Source organism: Dermacentor albipictus, chromosome 1 (assembly GCF_038994185.2).
Source record: "Dermacentor albipictus isolate Rhodes 1998 colony chromosome 1, USDA_Dalb.pri_finalv2, whole genome shotgun sequence".
Lineage (NCBI taxonomy): Eukaryota > Metazoa > Arthropoda > Arachnida > Ixodida > Ixodidae > Dermacentor > Dermacentor albipictus.
In genome coordinates, this window is record NC_091821.1 from 486,297,623 (window position 1) to 486,319,313 (window position 21,691).

General features: G+C 43.6%; 1 long non-coding RNA gene across 1 annotated transcript; it reads right to left on the minus strand.

Moving 5' to 3' along the window:
* Window positions 1-494: 494 nt before the first annotated feature.
* LOC135912605 (uncharacterized) lies at window positions 495-12,313 on the minus strand. The gene is made up of 5 exons (XR_010567728.2): window positions 11,422-12,313; window positions 10,406-10,511; window positions 8,873-8,990; window positions 6,373-6,485; window positions 495-618 (listed from the first exon to the last, which is right to left on the minus strand). It is a non-coding gene; the product is annotated as an uncharacterized lncRNA (long non-coding RNA).
* Between the last annotated feature and the right edge of the window lie 9,378 nt (window positions 12,314-21,691).

Here is a 21,691-nt window from a genome sequence, read left to right on the forward strand (position 1 = left end):
ACGCGGAAATATAGGACACGAACAACACAATAAAAGACACCCCTATTGAAAAAATATGTATGAGAATTTCACGAGAACTTCTGTACGCTATTATTGCTCCGTAGACTCGACGACGTCGTACATCACATGTGTACGAGTGGACATCGTCAATGAGCGAGATCGTTCTCGTGTGGGTATATTAAACGAGATTATTCTCGCATAGCTGTGCTTGACGAGATAGTTCTCGCACGGCAATGCGAAACGATATCGTTCTCGTTTGTGTATGCTACATGAAAATGTTCTCATTCAGCTATGCAAAATGACACCATTCTTGTTTAGCTGCATTCTACAAGTGTTCGCATTTGTGTTGAATGAGTTCTTTTGTTCATGCAATATTTTTGGTGAAGTTCCACACAGTAACACATTCTGCCAACATTGCAGCGATTAATTTCGATCACGTGAGTCGGCCGATGTGCCAGCTCAGAGACAAAGAGGACACTTTTTAGGGCCCACAATTAACACAAACCATCTTTATTTTGTATTCCGAAGCATCGTGGCCAGGTGCTTGTTCAGGTCCTTCAGCCTCCTTGCCTCCGTATCCACAGTGTTCGGCGTTTTTGAAACAGTGCTCGTATGCATCTGCACAAAAATGTAAACAAAGCAGCCGGCCCTGTTAGATTACAACAAGCCATTGGAACTGACATGCACAATAGGTAGCTCCACTGCATAACTGAGTTGGCTGGTTCTTGCATGATATTGTGTGTAAAGCGTGAACATCTCACAGAGAAACAGGAAAAAGAGAACACGGAGGCTCATGAGTTTTCTACCTACGTAAATTGATATTTCAAGATTAACCACAGCAGTTGAAAGCAAGTGCTCGTCCTCGCATTGTCTTGTTCTCGTCTCTGTTAAATGTTCGTGTTTCACAAAGAATAGAAATGGCTGCAGAATTGCAATACAAGACCACTGAAATAGTCTAATACTTTTCCACAAGTATTTTACATTAAATGAACAAGTATAACCAGCACAATGCGTTGGCGGGCTAGTTGGTGCGAATCCATGAATACTTTGTTTAGCGCAAAACGACACACACAAGAAAGACGACAGGACAAGGCGCTACTCTGAACTGACAGCATTTTATTGCGTCACTCCTTTATAGACCGCTCGAACCAAAGGAACATGCGCAGTGAGCACCATGCGGTGCAGCCACCAACAACATCCGATCCAAAGAGTGCACTCATGTGACAGAATCCAAAAAACCAAATTCAGCGCTGTACAAAGTTAAGGAAAGCACACTACTGCACTGCGACTCCAATGACTTAATGAAAAATGCTTCCGATAACTCTCGGGCGGTGGTGTCACGGCTCTTTTTCAAGATCGTGGTATCAGAAAACATGGGTTTGCATTTGGACGTTTTACAATGCTGAGCCAAATGGGAACCTTTGCCTGTTGCTATGGATCATGTATGGCTTATGTTCTCTAAGGCGCTCGTTAACACAGCGGCCTGACTGCCCTACATACACTTTGCCACATGACAAGGGAATCTTATATAAACGACACCGACGCTGCATTCTACAAACTTCACATAGTTCTTTTCACAATCAGGTTTTTTACTTATTTTAGAAATACGGCAGCACAACATTGACAGTTTCTGAGGAGCGGAAAACACTACCGGAATTTGGTATTTAGTGGCGACATTATTTAGATTGTGAGCCAGTCTGTGGCAATACGGCACAACTTCAGGCCTCTTCTTTTGTGTGATGCAGTTACTTTTGTGCCGCTTCCCTTTCAGTTTCTGAAGCAATACTTCCGAGACTGATGTTACCACCACACTTGGGTAACCAGCAGTCTGCAGCCTATTTAACTGTGCAATGAAACTCATGTTCGCAGAGTGATGACAAGATTGCATTAAGGAAGATTCTAAACACATCAAAGCAATGGCGCGTTTCACAGTCTTTGAGTGCGCAGACGCATAAGGTAAAAGTTCCTTACGTGCGCGTGGCGAGTAGATCCGACAGGCGTGGCCTGTTTGTAAGGATAGCTGCAAATCTAAAAACTGGAGTTTACCGTCCCTAGATAGCTCATGTGTGAAAGTTAAACCTTTGCCATTGTCATTGAAAAGTGTTAAAATATCAGCTACCGTCACGGAGCATTCGTTGTTGGTCTGTTTTATCACAACAAGAAAATCGTCAACATATCTAAAAATTTGAACCGAGTCATTGTTTAAGGCACTCTTAAGAGTGCGGTCGACAAAAGATAAAAAAATATTACAAAGAGCAGGCCCCACACATGAACCAATACACACACCATTTTTCTGGATAAAAAGGTTATTTTCGAACAGGATAAAAGTTGCACTTAAATAAAATTCAAGAAGGGACATGAAACCTTCTGAAGACAACCCGGTGGCATTGCAAAAATCTACCTCGCCACTTTCTTCGATGCACGTCATCACACTGCGAAATAGATCATCATGCGGTATTGAATAGTAAAGATCTTCGACATCAACAGAAAAAATGTCGGCTACTGAATGGTTGTCTTCCAGAAAGGAAACAACATCGAAAGAATCCTTTATGCCATAAGGATCATCAATAGTTAAATGCTTCAACTGTTTTTGCAAAAAGCGGCTAACCAAAACCTGCCAATAGTTGTTTTCACTGACTATTGTACGGAAAGGCACATCCGGTTTGTGTGTTCTTGCAGTGAAAAAAAAACATCTAAAGCAAGTACCTTACATTGTTTACCATCTTTCACAATCTTGGTGAGGCCTATATTTTCCAACAAAGAAATGGCTTTGCGTTTTACCTTCTGAGCTTTCTCATTTGCCAGAATGAAGTGTTTGTTGACAGCCTCAATGGCTTTTTGTTGAAGACAGCAGACGGAGCTATCACAAACCCGCCCTCTTTGTCACTCAGTAACAGCCGCAGTTCATTGTCTCTAAAGAAAGATACTGTCCTTTTGATCACAGCTGTCGAAGGTGGCGCGCTCCCAGTGGCGGTCCTACGAAGGTTGTACACCCTATCGAGGAGGCACCACTCCTGGTCCTCTAGTTCTGCTTTCCTTGCGATGCGCCTGTTCAAAGCCAGTAGCTCATGTGCAGGAATTCTTGGTTCCGTGCTGTACTTCGGCCCATTCTTTAGCAATGCAGCAACTTCGTCAGGAAGCCTGACGTCACCGAGTACCTGGAAACCAGCGGTGACCGGTTGCGTTTTTTCCTTTCTGCACGGTAGTCTGGACCGGAGGAGTAGCAGCAGCTGTGTCCACCAGAATTCTGTAGTCCAAGTTGATAGAAGTCTGTAGAAACGAAACTTCTTCTAGGCCACAATAGGTGCATCGCGCGAGTAGCACACAGCTCTCAACCAGTCGTACAGAAGGCGTACCTGCCCCCAAATTTCAGAACGAAGAATCCGACACATTCGCCGCACGTGACCGACGGAAGGCCTGACGTTCCCGAAGAGACTCGCCACATCTTGAGGAACATGTCCATTCTTCATGCAGAACGTAAGCATCCTTGCACGGCACACAGCAAAAGCTATGTGACTGACCAGAACACAAATATCAGTGGGCCCTGATATTTGTGTGTCTGTGTCATAGGCCTCACCAAGATTGTGAAAGATGTAAAACAATGTAAGCTACTTGCTTTAGAGGTTTTTTCACTGCAAAAACGCACAAACTGGATGTGCCTTTCCGTACAATAGTCAGTGAAAACAACTGTTGGCAGGTTTTGGTTAGCCGCTTTTTGCAAAAACAGTTTAATCATTTAACTATTGACGATCCTTATGGCATAAAGGATTCTTTCGATGTTGTTTCCTTTCTGGAAGACAACCATTCATTAGCCAACATTTTTTCTGTTGACGTCGAAGATCTTTACGATTCTATACCGCATGATGAGCTATTTCGCAGTGTGATGATGTGCATCGAAGAAAGTGGCGAGGTAGATTTTTGCAATGCCACCGGGTTATCTTCGGAAAGTTTCATGTCCCTTCTTGAATTTTATTTAAGTGCAACTTTTATCCTGTTCGAAAATAACCTTTTTATCCAGAAAAATGGTGTGTGTATTGGTTCATGTGTGGCGCCTGCTCTTTGTAATATTTTTTTATCTTTTGTCGACCGCGCTCTTAAGAGTGCCTTAAACAATGACTCGGTTCAAATTGTTAGATATGTTGACGATTTTCTTGTTGTGATAAAACAGACTAACAACGAATGCTCCGTGACGGTAGCTGATATTTTAACACTTTTCAATGACAATGGCAAAGGTTTAACTTTCACACATGAGCTATCTAGGGACGGTAAACTCCAGTTTTTAGATTTGAAGCTATCCTTACAAACAGGCCACGCCTGTCAGATGTACTCGCCACGCGCACGTAAGGAACTTTTACCTTACGCGTCTGCGCACTCAAAGACTGTGAAACGCGCCATTGCTTTGATGTGTTTAGAATCTTCCTTAATGCAATCTTGTCATCACTCTGCGAACATGAGTTTCATTGCACAGTTAAATAGGCTGCAGGCTGCTGGTTACCCAAGTGTGGTGGTGACGTCAGTCTCGGAGGTATTGCTTCAGAAACTGAAAGGGAAGCGGCACAAAAGTAACTGCATCACACAAAAGAAGAGGCCTGAAGTTGTGCCGTATTGCCACAGAGTGGCTCACAATCTAAAGAATGTCGCCACTAAATACCAAATTCCGGTAGTGTTTTCCGCTCCTCAGAAACTGTCAATGTCGTGCAGCCGTATTTCTAAAACAAGTAAAAAACCTGATTGTGAAAAGAACCACGTGAAGTTTGTAGAATGCAGCGTCGGTGTCGTTTATAAGATTCCCTTGTCATGTGGCAAAGTGTATGTAGGGCAGCCAGGCCGCTGTGTTAACGAGCGCCTTAGAGAACATGAGCGATCCATACCAACAGGCACAGGTTCCCATTTGGCTCAGCATTGTAAAACATGCAAATGCAAACCCATGTTTCGTGATACCACGATTTTGAAAAAGAGCCGTGACACCACCGCCCGAGAGTTATCGGAAGCATTTTTCATTAAGTCACTGGAGTCACAGTGCATTAGTGTGCCTTCCTTAACCTAGTAAAGCACTGAATTTGGTTTTTTGGATTCTGTCACATGAGTGCGCTCTTTGGATCGGATGTTGGTGGTGGCTTCACCGCATTGCGCTCACTGCGCATGTTCCTCTGGTTTGAGCGGTCTATAAAGGAGTGACACAATAAAATGATGTCAGTTGAGAGTAGCGCCTTGTCCTGTCGTCTTGTGTGTGTCGTTTTGCGCTAAACAAAGTATTCATGAAGCATAACCAGCTCATGCAAGTGAATACACAGATTTCACAGCTTTTTGCTACCGCACTGCGGAATATGCAGATGGAAAACACTGCATAGATGCCAGTGCAGAATTGTTTATAGGAAAGATTAATGCACCTTTAATACCACTATAGAAACTAAATGACAGTTTTTGTTAGCATGTTAGAGCACTCAATATGACCAGCTTCTATTACACAACATTTCAGCTGCTGTCTGGCCCTGCTCCCGATACTGCACTGGTCAAACATAGGTGCAACCACACTCTTCAATGGCTTTTTGTATTATTGCGTCAGTTTTTTAAGGCTAATTTTAGCCCCCCCCCCCCCCCCCCAGTTATCTGGGAGCCGTTGCATCACAGTGACGACAGCTGAGACAAGGATCTGTTTGTACGACAAGGTTAATCTTCCTCTTTTGCTTACTTAAACCTCCCCTCACTTTACTAATTATGTGGCACAGCAACACAATTGTTATATGCCGCCTCTTTAAAAATGCCTAATTTATTGTACAGGCAGAAATAGCTTCGCTAACCGCAGCACTACTCAATTTTCATTAAAAAGAATATCTTACTCCTGAAGCAGTGCAACAACTACAGCTACCAAACTGGTTGTTTGCTGGTGCAAAATATTAATAAGCTTACCGGCTAATGTAAAAACTACAATATTTTTATCGTCATATCAGCATTCATAGTAGCCATGCCATGTGTCGCATTCGCAGTTGTGCAAGCAACATGCATTGCCGATTTATCTGTTAGCATTGCCCTTTCGCTTCTCGCTTGATATTGCTGGGCAAGCAGTCAAACTGGATAGTTAGACACTGCCTGTCACCTCCTTACCTTCCTTATGAATTGTGCATTAAATGAGGATTTTTTCTTGGTGAAACAGTTCTAGTTTGAGGCCTAAACAAGCTCCAAGGGAGTTTGCATTTAAGGAGTGTAACCATCCTCTGAAAACATGTACATGAGGAACACTGCAGAAAGAGCACTTCAAAAAAAAGAACACGAGTGTATTTATCCCCAAGGCCAAACCTTGTGTCTTCTTAAATATTTATCAAGTCAAACTCAAAATTGGTACTGAGGTGCAAGGTGTCCACAACATATTACCTTGTGAAAGCACAGTGGTGCCTGGATGTTGTGGGACCAGCTCGGACGTGGAGATCAGCACTGATCAGCAACACTGCAGTCTCCTTACAGCTTTTCTGCAGGCCCAGCCACACCTGCAATAAAACAAGTGAGCTTGGTGCCACAAAGTACTGTATTTACTCGCATAATGATCGCATTTTCTTGTAAAGAAAAATGGTCACAAATTCAGGTGTGTGATCATTATGCCGGTTAAATTTCCCGCAAAAAGAATTTTTTTCATCCCGCGTTTGCTGCGGGATGGCAATAGGTCAAGAAATAAGTGGCTGCCACTGTATGTAGTGCGGGACACCGAAACAAAAGTGGCGGCCAGCATAGCAAGCTGAAAACACCAAATGCGCCAAACGCGATTTTTTTTCTCTCGAGTACATTACTTGCATTGAAAGCTTCTTCCATATCAGTAATGAATAATATCGTTAATATCGGTAAGTTTGTGGCAATAACATCGCCATGTCCACTATGAGGGGGCAGAAACAGATGGGCACGCTTAGCTGCCAGTGACATAGAAAGACACGGCGGGCATGCTGCAGAAACTGCGGCATTTGTCTTCACTACTATCCTAATACAGCACGTTTGTGCTAAGGGTGGGCAAATATCTTAGCTGTGTTACAAGTGTCGGCGTATGGATAGGGTACACTTCTAACGTATCAGTGTAAACGTGGCTGCTATTGTTGCCGCTCGTGATTTGTTGCGTGCCCACGAGTGCAGATGAGAAGAATCGAAAGGCATCTTTTTTGTTGCTGTTGACCACAACCATTACAAAGCCTACACATAATAAAGGCAATTTTGGTTGTAGCTTTTTTGTCATGGAAGTGCGGAAAGTAATGAAAGGAATGAAAACGAGCATCTGCTTAAAAATGTTTGGTGCGTGCAGACCACTTGGTTTATCTTGAAGAGTTGTTCGCGTAGCATTCGACAGATGGTAAGCGCGATCATTAATAGCTAGACTTGGCACATGACATATCGCTGCAGCAAGTTAGGGGTGCAATCATTACACAGGAAATAAAAAAAATCGAATTTGGACGACAAAATTCAGGGCTGCGATCATTACGTGAGTGCGATCATTATGAGAGTAAATACGGTAAATATAGAAAGTGACACTGTGAACAAAGCAATACTTATTAGGTATGAAATGCTGATATTCGCCCGTAGAAAGCTTTAAGTAACAAAGCCTGCAAGATAAGAAAAATGCAATGTATGGGCCATCTGTACAAGAACATTAATCAAAGGTCCCTTCATTTTTTAGTCCCTTCTCCTCCTCATGCATAGATGGCAGTCAGGTTAAGTAAACTGGACCAGATTGCCACATAGTGTAAGCAAAGGTGGTCACTTTGTGGGCCAATTATGATACAATAGCACAACATGCATCCCTACAGTTGTTTTAATGTGTTCCGTAATGCTAGCCACCTTGTAGGCCCTACAGTGTCAAAGCATCCATAACTTTAACAGCGTTACCCAGTAGGGATAACCAATAAGTGTCCACAGCAGCACAACTCAGCATATCTATCAGGAGGCTTTCGTTACACTTTTACAATTCTCCTCTTATGGCTTCATCCCAATTTTTGTCAATACAAGCTTGAAGCCTCTGCACAATCTGAATGCAACAGGGCACTATAAAAAATACCACATCTTCCTACCCAATTCCATGCTTAATATAAGACTGGAAAGTTCACTATCATGTGCAGAACAAGCCAAATTGTTCTGGAATCAAGTAATCTTCCACTACCTGTGAAAAAAAAGCATGCAAGAAAGAGTACGTCGAGCACAGGGGTGTTGATGGATATTAAATACCACTGTCGTGCAGTAGACACCACGTCAACAAAACAGGCCAATGTATAAATGACTGGATCTGCAACCATGTCAACTGAATGCTCAGGTCATTTGGTGGTGCAAAGCTCACTTGCATTATTTTGTTTGAAAACTATGCAACTGTGGCAATGTGTTACGAGCATAGGGCTGGCAAGATTTGTGAGCCTTTCCTTACATGTGTTACAGAGAATCTGCGAGTTGGCTCGCCCTCCAGTGGATTATCAGATAGCAAGACTGCTTATTTATCATTGTAAAACAAGTGTCATAGTAGCCATGCTTCTTTTCGCAGTTGTGTGAGCAACATACATTGTGGATTTATCTGTTCTTGCCCTTTCACCTCTCACTTTATATTGCTCTGCAAGCAGTAAAATTGGATGGCTGTTAGACTGTTATGTCCTGTCACCTCCTCACCTTTCTTATAAATTGTGCATTAAATAAGGCTTTTTTCTTGGTGAAAGAGTGCTACTTTAAGGCATAAACAAGTTCCATGGCAGTTTGCATTTAAGCATCCTCTGAAAACATGTACATGAGGAACACTGCAAGAAGAACGCTTAAAAAAAAGAACACGAGTGTATTTATCACCAAGGCCAACCCTTGTGTCTTAGCATATTTCTCAAAACTGATACTGAGGTGCAAGGTGTCTATATCATATTACCTTGTCAATGAAGCAAAGCACAGTGGTGCCTGGATGTTGTGGGACCAGCTCGGACGTGGAGATCAGCACTGATCAGCAACACAGTAGTCTGCTTACTCTTTCTGCAGGCCCAGCCACACTTGCATTAAAACAAGTGAGCTTAGTCTCACAAAAGTATAATATAAAAAGTGACACTGTGAACTAAGTAATTCTTATTAGGTATAAATAGGAATGAAATGATATTCGCCCATCGAAAGCTTTGAGTTAACAAAGCATGCGAGATAAGAAAAGTGCAATGTATGAGCCATCTGTGCAAAAACATAAATCGAAGGTCCCTTTTTTCGCTTCTCTCCTCGTTTTCGTGCATAGATGGCAGACAGGTTAAGTAAACTGGACCAGACTGCCACGTAGCGTAAGCAAAGGTGGTCACTTCTTCGGGGAGCAGCCTGTAGGCTGCTTCTTGAAAGAGTATTAGAAAATGCTAATAATGCATATATGCATTATTCACAAGAGGCCTTGTTTCTCTCAGAATGCCACAGCCAATCACATATGTCAAACTGACCATTTTAAAATGCATGAAAAGTACAGCATAGCTTTGAGGGTACCCCAAACTACTGAAATTCACATCAGCCAAGTTCAGCAGACAACACCATAATCAAGCCTCTAGAAGTTGTGCATATTATTGCAAGTTGACAGAATAATGAGGAAGAGAAGGTGAGGGAGATGGTGCCACTATAGCATAGTTCAAACTCTATCCCACATCTTGTGCAGAAGGGCAAAGAATGCGCAGCTTTCAGTTATACTCTCACCTGTGACAACTGCACCAGGTTTACTGACATGCGTAACAAGCAGTATGTGATACCACGTTATTGCATCCTGCAACTGATGTGACATCAGAGATCAGCTTGAAGCTTGACGCTAAGCTATACTAGGGACACATAATGAACTGGCTACATTAAAATCTAAAGCAAAAGTGTTGAACATTGTTTGCCAGCCTGTGCACTTCATATTTTACAAAAATTCTAGACAGAAATCCTGTGTTGGAAAGACAGCACGCACTTTCCTAAAGCTTTCTCTCAGCATCCACACTTTTCTATGCATACATTATTAACCATTATTTACCTTGACACACTGTACACAAGCAGCACACTTGGAAAAGCAGAAACTAACATGTTTTTAGATCAGTGAGTTTTTCTCAGTGCTTTTGTTGCTGCAAACTTAGCCTGCTTCTGGAACGTATCTTAATGAACTTACCTAAAGCATGTGTCCCTTTGCTAATTTTATTAGGGATTTTTCATTGCTAGCAATTAAGAAAGCAAAGCGCCAGGACTATTTTTTACGTGCATTTTCGCAATCCTATGCCACCCCATTTCTCAGCAGCTTTAGAACATCTTCACTAATAAAACTTCGTTCTCATTACTTAATGGAACATTAGTAAAATTGTAGAATAGCAAGAATTTATAAATTGCATGAGAGACTCAGAAAAGTTGACAGGTGCCAAATACACGAACAGACCCTAGAACACATAAATGGCTGTGACCATTTAGTACGTACCTTGTCAAAGCAGGCAGATCAGATGCTTTGTCGTGCTGTTCAAGCTGCATAGTGCCGCAGCCTATGTGGTGCAGAGATGCCTCCGTCTCAGGAAATTGTGACATCCCTAAACAATAAATGTTCAGTTTATTGTAATCACTGCTGAAACTGCAAACTTGTGATTTGACAACATCGCGTCAAATTGGGGAAAGCTCTCGTACAGCCAGCTACATGAAGCTGCATCCGCTTAGAGAAATTAAATATTTCATTCTTACATCACAGGCGGTTATTCAACGTGTCAAAGGCACGAAAACAAACAACACTAAACACAAGAAATACAGGTTGCCTTGGCGACAACCTATAAGCATCAAAGTTTGCATCCAAGCTAAAATCTTCTCACGAGTCAGATCATTTGGATGCCGTCGCGCGTTAACGTTAGCTGTGAAAACATTTGCGCAACACATCAACGTACTTCTAGAATTGTCTATACGATTTCTTGCTGAGAAATTACGTATAGAAGCAGTGACATTTCCTGCTTGAATTTTTTTGCCCGTTCAGACGAAGCGATGACCCGGCGCTAGCATACTTCATAACAAAAAGAAAATAAACAATAGATGAAGCACTTAGAACATTAACCTCGGGGTAATTTTCGTGAAACTTTTTGCTAAATGTGCACTCCGATATCGAACGAACATTAGGAAATCACTGTTATTGTTCTTGTAGCTGTACTAATCATCTTCTGCTGCGCATGACAAGGTACAGTGCTCACGGAATGAAACGCGACACGGAGCATTTAGTAAAGCCTTGCAAACGTGCAAAGTACGCGAGAGGACCATGTCATGTCGCAAGGAATTTGGTGACCAAAGGTGACGAGGACTCCGATGTACGTGTACGCACCAAAATTACGTCGATGTGACACGAACTACAGCCGGTGAAAACGAATATATGCGCATTACTAAGCCCTAAATTGACGCGTTTCATTCCGTGAGCACTGTACACTACATGAACCATAAGAAGGCGCAAGGCGCCGGACTTACCGTCTGAGGCGAGCGCTCCTTTGTGTCCGTTCACGCCGCATCGACTGCACCAACAGTCCGTCCAGCGTAGTGTTGAATTGCGGTGAACTACAGCACGCGACAGCACAACTATCAACACATTCTTCCGTGCACTGTGACCCGATGCGGGAGCGGCGAGACAAAGAAGCGCGAATTGACCGCACTACGATAATCAACAACGGCGCACCGCAAGAAACATACAGCGAGCTAATAGCGTTGCACAGGCCCCAGGGCTTAGTGATCGTTAATTCACACAAAAAAAAGGAGCACATGTTCTCTAAGCACCGCGTAAATATGATCAAACGATCAGCACCACATCGGCCGCCCGCCGCAACAACGCCTATGGAGCGATGGCCTATAGTCCTCTTTAAGTATCCCAATTCCTCGGCTATGCGCACCATGCAGCCCGCTGCCGTTCCCGCCACCGCAGCACTGCCATCGACCTCCGCGCCAAGCATCCGAGCGTCGTCTGCTATAGCCTGGCACAGTTATGGTTGTTAGTCGCGGCACTCGGCATTTACATGGTGCTCGCTGAATAAAGCAGCCGTTATTTCTTTCTGTTGTTGTTTAAGCTGAAGTATAATATTCTACAGACACCATACCTGAGAGTGCACGTCCGAAGAAAGTGAGATGGAAAAAAAGGTGGGCCTACAAACCAAAGTGCACACGCAATGTTAACGCTTGGTGACCCACACGTCGCCGGTACTGGCGTCTCCATGAGCGCAAAACTTGGACCGGACGCAAAAGACCTCGACCGCCAGCCACGTGCCCGAGGACAGTTACAAGGCACACGCAATGAGAAAATAAAATCGGCTACAGCACAAGAAGCGCAAACACCCGCAAGTAACGTGCACATGTCAGCAGAGCAGCGCCGCTCACTTGGTGCAGAGCTCGACCGCAGCGCCCTCACATGGATGGATGGATGTTATGAGCGTCCCCTTTGGAACGGGGCGGTGGCTTGCGCCACCAAGCTCTTGCTACTATGCTGCCTAATATCCTACCTAGGTTAACCCATGAGAACAAAAAAACACACTATGAACTACCACGTCCAAATTTTCTGATACCCTATTGCGAACTGTGCTTTTGTACGTCTCCGTCCTTTGTCGTTTCCCTACTTTTCTTCCACCAATCCTCCAATCGCCTCTTACTGATGTCTATTGCGGACCTGTTTGCTTTTCCACTGCTCCCGCTGAACCCAAGGGCTTCAAGGAGGCCAGTGGTGCCTAAATCGACCGCTGGATAGATGTCTTCACATTCTAATAAAATATGCTCCGTCGTTTCCCTAGCTTTACCGCAGCAAGCACATGCTTCTTCTTCCTTCTTATATCTCGCTTTATACGTGCGTGTTCTAAGGCATCCCGATCTCGCTTCGAAAAGTAATGAGCTTCCCTTTGAGTTATCATAAATGGTTTCTTTCCTAATTTCGTTTTTTCCCCTTAAGTAGTTACTCATGGCAGGTTTCTTTTCCATTGCCGCCACCCATGAGATTAATTCAGCCTCTCTGACTTTCCGCTTGACCATCTTTGTTGCTGTGTTGCCCACCCCACAGGCCGCATACTTGCTGGTAAGCTTCCTAGTTCTTTTCCTCCACTGTGAATCAATGTTTTGCCTGTACAGATACCTGAACACTCTCCCAGCCCATTTACTTTCCTCCATATTCCTCAGCCGTTCTTCATACTCAATTTTACTGCGAGCTTCCCTCACTTCAAAACTAGTCCAGCCCATATCCCCTTGCACAGCTTCATTTGTAGTCTTCCCGTGAGCGCCCAATGCGAGGCGACCCACTGACCTTTGGTTCCCGTCGAGTCCTGATTGTACCCCTGATTTAAAGCAAACAACCGCATTTGCAAAAGTAAGTCCTGGAACCATTACCCCTTTCCACATACCTCGGAGGACCTCGTACCTATTGTATCCCCATAGCGCTCTGTGCTTCATTATGGCTGCATTTCTCTTCCCCTTGACTGTTATGGTTTTTTCCTGTGTTTCCATATATCCGTTGCCTTCGTTTATCCATATACCAAGGTATTTATATTCTGTTACCCGAGGTATTTCTTGGCCCTGTATCTCCACTGTCTGTTCACTGTTTTCATTGAATACAATAACACCTGATTTTCTAACACTAAATTTCAAACCTAAATTGTTGCCTTCCTGTCCACAAATATTAGCCAGACGTTGCAAATCACTTTGGTTGTTTGCGAGCAACACAATGTCGTCTGCATAAAATAAACCTGGGAGTTGCTGCTCTATTACTGTACCTGCCTGTTTGTATGAGAGATTAAACCCGATATTACTTCCTTCTAGCGCCCTCTCCATCCTCACCATGTACATCATAAACAGCAGCGGGGATAAAGGGCACCCCTGCCTCAGTCCCTTGTTGATATGAACTTTCTCCGCGCTCCTCATCCCTTCCCATTCAACGCAAACAGTATTTTCTAGGTAAATCTCTCTCAAAAGCTGTATACAATCGTTACCTAAGCCTTCCCCTTCCAGAATATCCCACAAAATGCTGCGGTCTACGTTGTCGTATGCTCCTGTAATGTCCAAAAAGGCCACATACAACGGTCTGCTTTCTGCTTTTGATATTTCAATACACTGAGTAAGAACAAACAAGTTATCATCCAAACGCCTACCTATTCTAAAGCCATTCTGAAGCTCTCCCAAAATGTCATTATTTTCTGCCCATGCTTGAAGCTTTAATTTGATTGCCTGCATTGCTAGCCTGTATATTACCGATGTAATGGTCAACGGTCTATACGAGTGAATTCTGTCTTTCTCCCCCTTACCTTTATAAATTAAATTCATTCTACTTTGTCGCCAACTGTCTGGTATTCGTCTATCTTTTAAAGTTTTTTCAACTGCTTTCACGAGAGCTTCCTTACTTTTTGGTCCCAGTTCATTTATCAGCCTAACGGGAACCTCGTCTAGCCCTGTGGCTGTGCGCTTAGGTATTTTCTCTTCCGCTTTCTTCCAGTTTAAATTTGTAAGCACTAGCTCCTTTCCCCCTTGGGTCTCTTTCATGCTCTTTTTCTCTTCAAATACAACCTCGTCCTTGCCTTGGAAAGATTCGGCTGTTACTTTTTGGATGTAATTTATTGCTGCTTCTCCTTCCAGTCTGTTTTCATCTTCGTCTAGGATATGTTGTTGTATTGTTGTTGATTTTCTGCCTAATAATTTTATGTGATTCCAAAATATTCTAGGTGCGGCCTTCTTTTTCTCACGTATTTCTGACAACCAACTCTCACTTTCACCTTTTAATTTTGCTTGCACCAGTATTTGAACCATAGACTTTTTCTCCCGGTATATTTCCCATTTACCGGTTACTTCATCCTGTGGGAACTGCGCCTTCTTTGCCTGCCTGTGCTCTCGAGATGCTTTCTGTCTTTCGGCGATCGCTTCTCGTATCTCCTTGTTCCACCAGCTTTTCGGTTTCTTTTTTCCTTTCCAATGAACGTGTTGTTTCTCTTTCCGTATTTCTGTCGTTACTACACTTAGAAGCTCACCATATTCCCACCCCTTACTTGGCGACTTGCCAATTTCTTCCTCCACTCTAGTGACTATATTTGCTATTTGTTCAGCGTTCAAATTTGGGCTGGCCATTTTGCTTTCGTTGCTCTCTTTCCCAACTACATATCCCATTTTCAAAATGATGCGTTTATGGTCACTCCCTATGCTGCTAAACCCTTCCTCATCGATGACCATTTCTCTCAACTTATCCTGAATTCCTTCTGTCATCAGACAGTAATCAATGGTCGATTGCCGGTTTCCCACTTCCCACGTGATCTGTCCTTCACACTTAGGCCCTGTATTCACAATCACGAGGTTATGTTGCTCGCAAAGGTCTAGCATTAACTTCCCGTTATTGTCGGTATAGCCGTCTAAATCCTCTATGTGGGCATTCATGTCACCTAATAGGACTATCTCAGCACCATTCCCGAAACCCCTAATATCAGCGCTTATGCATTCTACTAATTCTTTATTCTTCTCTACAGTCACCGGAACAACAGTACAGTCCCCGGAACAAGTCGCGCCCTGCTCGAAAGGAAGACTCGCGCAACTGAGAAACTACTTCGGTCCGAAATGAAGGGAAATGACGTCGTTTGTTTACTTCGCCGTCTGTGGTTCCGGTAACTGTGATCGCATGAGCAGCGTGGGTAGTAGAGGCGTATTATTTCCATGTTTTTGCGTGTTTTAGGCGGCCTTTTTCAACAACTTTGCTGACATTGCTTTCAACAGTGAGGACAGCCTGTGGAGCAGCCCTATCAACCGGACAGGGCCGTAAAATCTGTTTGAAGTTCGCAGCACATCGTCGTTTGGTTTGTGAATGTTAGAAGGTGTTCGTTTCTCAGCGGCGTAATCGACGACGGATTTGGCGTCGAGTGGTGTGCGCTTTGTTCCGGCTTGTGCGCCGTTCTACGGATGTGTACTGTTAATGAGTGGTGCTGTTTGTGCATCGGGAAATGGTGCCACGCCGGTGGGATTTGCTTTTTTGTAAAAACGTCCGTGCCGTCTTTGTCGAGTGCTTCCGGAAACTGCTCGCCTTTTGTGCGTGCGTGTGTGTGCGTGTGTATGTGTGTGCGCGCGCGCGCGCGCTTCTGATATGCGTGGAACGCGTAGGAACGTCCGTACAGTCTTTCGCGAGTGCTTTCGGAAACTGCTCGCATTCTGTCTGTGTGCGCACGCGTGTGACATTCGTCGTTATTGCGATTTGCAAAGGTGTTTTTCATTTGGTGACTGCGTCTGCGAATGCCAGGATGCGATACACGTTCGTCATTTAGAGACGCTGCTTCAATGTAGGGTCACTTACATTTTGGTTGCTTGGAGGTCAGCTTTCAACGCATGGCAAGGCATTGCAGTGCGCTTAACCATCATTGGCACACGAACTGCTTTGTTATTTCTCCTTTAATTTCAAATTCAGTTTTGTGTAGTATGTAGGGAGATAATGGTCACCAAGATGCGACGCTCATCTCGTTTTTTGCCACTGCTGTGCACATATGAGGATTTTTTACTAGGTCAAGCCCTCTCAGCAAGTTGTGAAACACTTAGTGCAAATAATTTTTCACAGCAGTAACTGTGATCATTACCACAATTGATCACATGACATTTTTAGAGATTGTTATTTAATTACAATATTTTGAATTTATTTGTGACAAAGTGCGATGGATTTTGACTGCTATTTTGGCTATCTGTTCACCAACCTATTTATACTGTCTTGTGGTTCTGCTTTTTATTTTTATATGTGGGCATGCATGGCCAATCGCACGCTTGCCTTCTACAATTGGACATAAACAGGCACTAACATGCTCTTAGCAGATTTGTATTTGACACTATTGTGATTGACGCACTTGGCTATTTGGAAAATATGCAGGTTCAAGTTCGCCCTTATACTACCTCTGACTGATATATCTGATGCAAGCAATATTATTAGGATGTGACAAAGTGCATACATAATTTATCACTGATCAAACTGCTTGCAATAAACTTTGCCAACTCGTCCTTGTTTGAAGCATCTCCAAAGTGCTATAATCACATTGCCAGATTATTTTATTGCGTGCACAAACAAACATGTAACATTTTATTATGAAACTTTTATGGTACCTGACTCCTATATTGCAATAAAATCTTAGGCAGATCTACTCTCTGTACTAGGGATTCAAACTCTGCTGATAGCTTTTGACAATATCATTGTGCTATCCAGTGCTTACTGGCTGGTCGAGGAATGCGTCATGCAAAGGCAGTAGTATCGCCATAAATGTTCATCCGAGAATATGTCCCCAAGTGAAAATCATTGCATCAAAAGTACCGACACCAGCTTTGATGGGGATGAAATTCCAGAAGTTGAGCTCTGAACGTCTTATTTGCTCTGTAGTTTATGCTGGTATATATGTGTCAGAATGATTCAATGTGATCATACAGCACATTGATCACACTCTTGCATTTACTACGAACAGCTCATAAATCTGACTGTCATTAATGAGCTTTTGTATGCACTACGACTTAAGTGCACACACTTTTTATACAATTCAGTCATCTTCAAAGATCGAGTTGCTCATACGACTACAGTGCGTACACATCACATGCCACCTCACACACGTCATACATAATCTCGTCAGGTCTACACAACTCATCGCACACATGTCACTCAAGCTCTATGCATTCATATCGCACATCGCATAAATCTCGTGCACTTCGTAAATGTCTGCGTAGCGCATCACACAGATCTCGCCCGTTTTCTCTGCGAGTTCGTTCAATATGCATTTCATATCGTTCTTTTCTCGTCAAATCTGTGCGACATGCATCCATCTCGTTCTATTTCTCGTCAAATCTGTGCGACATGCATACATCTCGTTCTATTTCTCACACAAATTTTTCAATAGGGACGGACTGGCGCTAACTCGCAGCAGTTCTTATTTTTCTCGATGCTTCCCTTATATGCCCTCAGGAATGCGAACAGGAACATACACAAGTGAATTCACATGAGACAAAAAGCGAACCTAATCATATCATATCAGCCAGGAAACTAAACTCATTCTCGCGAAGAGACAACGACGGAACCCTGATACATTGGTCACCAAACTTTCTGATGTACGTCACCTCTGCTAGTTCCCGTGCCACCGTAGCCTAGGTTTACCGTATTATGCATGTGTTTTAGAGCAAAGGTTCACACGTGCACACCTTGTAGTGATACGGCAAATTTGAGCCTGTCTCATTCTTGATTGACAGAACATGCTCTCGCAGGCGATCTATTATACAACGCCCAGTTTGGCTGATGTATACCTTGCCCCAGTCTAAAAGAATCTCATCAATGACGCCAGCCGAACATTAAAAAAAAAGAGCACTGAACGTGGCTAATTACAATAATTATTACAATACAATAATTAATTACAACAATTACAGTATTTACACACTCGGCCCATTCTACGGGAGACGGGTGCGCACAAATGCGAGAAAGTTTCCGAGGAGCCGCAAAACACTACCGGTACATCGTACCTAAAAGCAACATTCTTTACCTTTTAACGAATTAACGACTCTGCGTATAAACAGAATGACAACAGGGAACGTTTTCCGTTTCTTTTCGCATTTTCCCAAGCATTGTTAGGCTCACACCGAAATTTCTTGCAGAAAGCTTCGCTCACTTAATAAACAAAGAAGGAGAGATGCCCGCCGAGAAAAGCCTAGACACCTGGAAATTAAAACTTTCCTGAATAACGTGGGGCCAAGACATAGAGCCACCTGTAAGCTAGTCATGGGAATAGCTTGTTTTACTGTTTTCCAATGGGGGAGTGAAACTACAACAGTTCTTTCTGTGCACGGCCGCGGTACATCCAGCAAACATGGTTTTCATGAAGGATGAGATAAAGGTCTAAAAATGGCAGCTTGTCAAAAGTAGGAAGTTCACGGGTAAACCTGAGCCCTTGTCCCAGCAGTTTATAAGTGTCTAATACGTCCTTAACCAACTCTGTGTAGGCACAGTCCTGTTATTTATTCAAAACAATCAACAAGTCATCTACATACCTAAAGACTTGCAAAACCTTGTCCTTTCACAAAGCGGTTTCCAAGTGGTGGCAAATGCTTCCGAAAAAAGATGTTGCATAACACAGGTGCCCCCACGACCGTATACATATATCATTCTTCTGCACAACAGCACCTCTTAAAAAAATGAACGTTACCCCAACATAAAACTCCAAAGCAGCTAAATACTTTCTACCGGAACTTCAGCCTTGTTCTCAAAGGGCACATTCCCATTTTTTTCAATGCATGACCCCACAGCCATAAGAAGCTCCCTGTGTGGGATAGAGTAAAACCGCTCTTCAACATCAATGGAGAAAAAATACCCGATAGAGCGATTGTCCTGAAAGAAACGCTATTTTGTCACCAGAAATTTTTGACTAAATGCGGGTAGGCTAATACAAGACTGTTAAACTGCTTGCACAAATACAGACTGATGAGTACCTGCCAAAAATTGTTTTCTCTGAATATGCACCGGAAAGGAATCGCAGGTTTATAAGTTTTAGAGTTAAACAACACAGAAAGATTACCGAATTTGCAATCTCTGATCAAAAGAGGCCACGATCATTACACAACAGCCTTAGCTTCTACCATCGGGCCCGACAGCCACACACTTCTGAAATTTCTTCGTATAGCTCCCGTAGTCTTGAGATCGAAGTGCCCTTTTGTTCATGAGTACAACCCCCCCACCCCCCGCACACCCTCTTTATCAGCTATTAGGAGGAGTAGGTCATCCTGTCTCAGAAAAGACACAACATAGTTCAAAGGATCACGGCCACTACGCTTTTCTTTTGGAAACTTCCTCGACAAGATATCCGTACCATCCAGAACGCACCTTTTGCGGTCTTCTGTCTTAGCCCCGCTGACCACATGTCTATTTACGGAGAGCAGCTTGTGGACAGTAATGGTAGACTGAACACTGAATTTAGGCCCGTGCTTCCGCACCACAGCAACCTTATCCGGGACTTGAATGTCCCCCAGAACCTGGAGACCTGAAGAGCCAACCGTTTTCTTCCTACGCCTGAGTAGAAGCAGAAGATACAGTTGCCTCTGAAATTCGGAATGGCACAGACTCGAATTTGCCATATCGCTGCCAAGTGTACAGGCGTTAACCTTTGCTGCAAAACACATGCATACTACGGAAAAGTAAGGAAACGGTGGCACGGAACCTACCATAGGCGAGGTATATCAGACAGTTCAGCGGATTGTGTAGCAGCGTGCCGTCGTTGTCGCTTCCTGGTTGATAAGTTACGATAAGGTTTGATTTTTATCTTATGTGAACTCACCTGTGTATGTTCCTGTTCGCATGTCTTACGGAATATAAGTGAGGCATCGCGAACAATAAAAACCAGTTGCCAGTGTGCGCCTCGCCGTGGCTGTCATTCCGTCGTCCATTTCTTTACTTTTGCGCCTACAACCATTTATAAAAAGCATACGTGTTCATGTTCGAAGGTTCCGTTCACAAATATAAAATTCACGATTCACAGCTTGTATTAAGTCAAAAAAACTTAAGAAAGCCTTGATGGTTGGCTTCACTAATGTGCCTGGGCCAGAATCCACGAATACTTTTTAACAGAATGCCTTGTTCTTAATTGGCGCTGATGATGAGGTCAACGCCTCATCATTACATCATTGTAGCTTGGCCCTGGTCAACGCCAGGGCCAAGCTACAAGTATATGTACTCCATGGTGTCAGGTACCTTTGCCCGCATCACAGTCTGCTGAGTGCGCGCGTCGTATGCGATGCATATATTGTCGCATGCACACAGCGCCAAGTCTGGCCCCGGCTCAATACACTGCGATACACTAACGGAGCTTTTATTTTTCAAAGCACGCGAAGATCACCTATATTTGCTAATGAGGCAAATTTAATTGAGCCAAACGTTAGCGTAATACAGGGATGAAAACATCCAAAATTGGGGACCAACTTGAACCAAAAACGGTTACTTTTTGATTTACAATCTCGCTGCGGAGTGAAAAAAAGTCGTATAGCTCGGTAAGTCTCAGTTGGAGCAAAACAAAAATGAACATTTTTTCTTGTCTGGTTTTCGGTTCAGTTCGGGTTCAATACCCTGTTGAGCTCTGTCTCCATTTATGCAGACTGACCCTGCTAAATATTGCTCAGAGATACATTTCCAATTGCTAGAACCCGAACAGCTATCGATCGCCCTTGACTTAAATGTGGAAGCTGGGTCCACGACCCGCAATTCTTGTCTTAAAGCTAATTGGCTCTGTTTCTTATTTTGTTGGCATCGTACATTTTCGAAGTAAGCGCTGGATAGCCCAAGTTTGCCCGCCAATACAAAGGTACCGAAGGAATGTGCGCACGATATCGCGTTATCTGATTTGCGGGGCTTGTCTGTCCCTGATCGTCCACTATTCCCGCTTTTGAGCATTTGAAGATTCAGGTGCTCCGCTATGACGCTATCCCTCCACTTCCGCAACCGGCTGACACTGTGGTGGTGTCAAAAGAATGGCAGTCGCCTTCCACGCCAGCGCCTTCACATGCCTTCAAGCTCAACAGTTCTGTAGTATAGGGAATATCCTTCCTGAAGGGTTTGGCTAACGATTGTCGTCGATGGTTTCAGCACAATTGTTTTTAGGTGAGGCTCCCCGTGAATTTCTGCAACGCACATTTGACGCGAGTGGCTGGTTGCATGAATGCTGTCGCTCTCTTCCGTATTTGTTAAATTTGGCATGTCCGTAAAACTTCGCGAACGTCCCTTACTTGTGTGCGATGTCCTGCA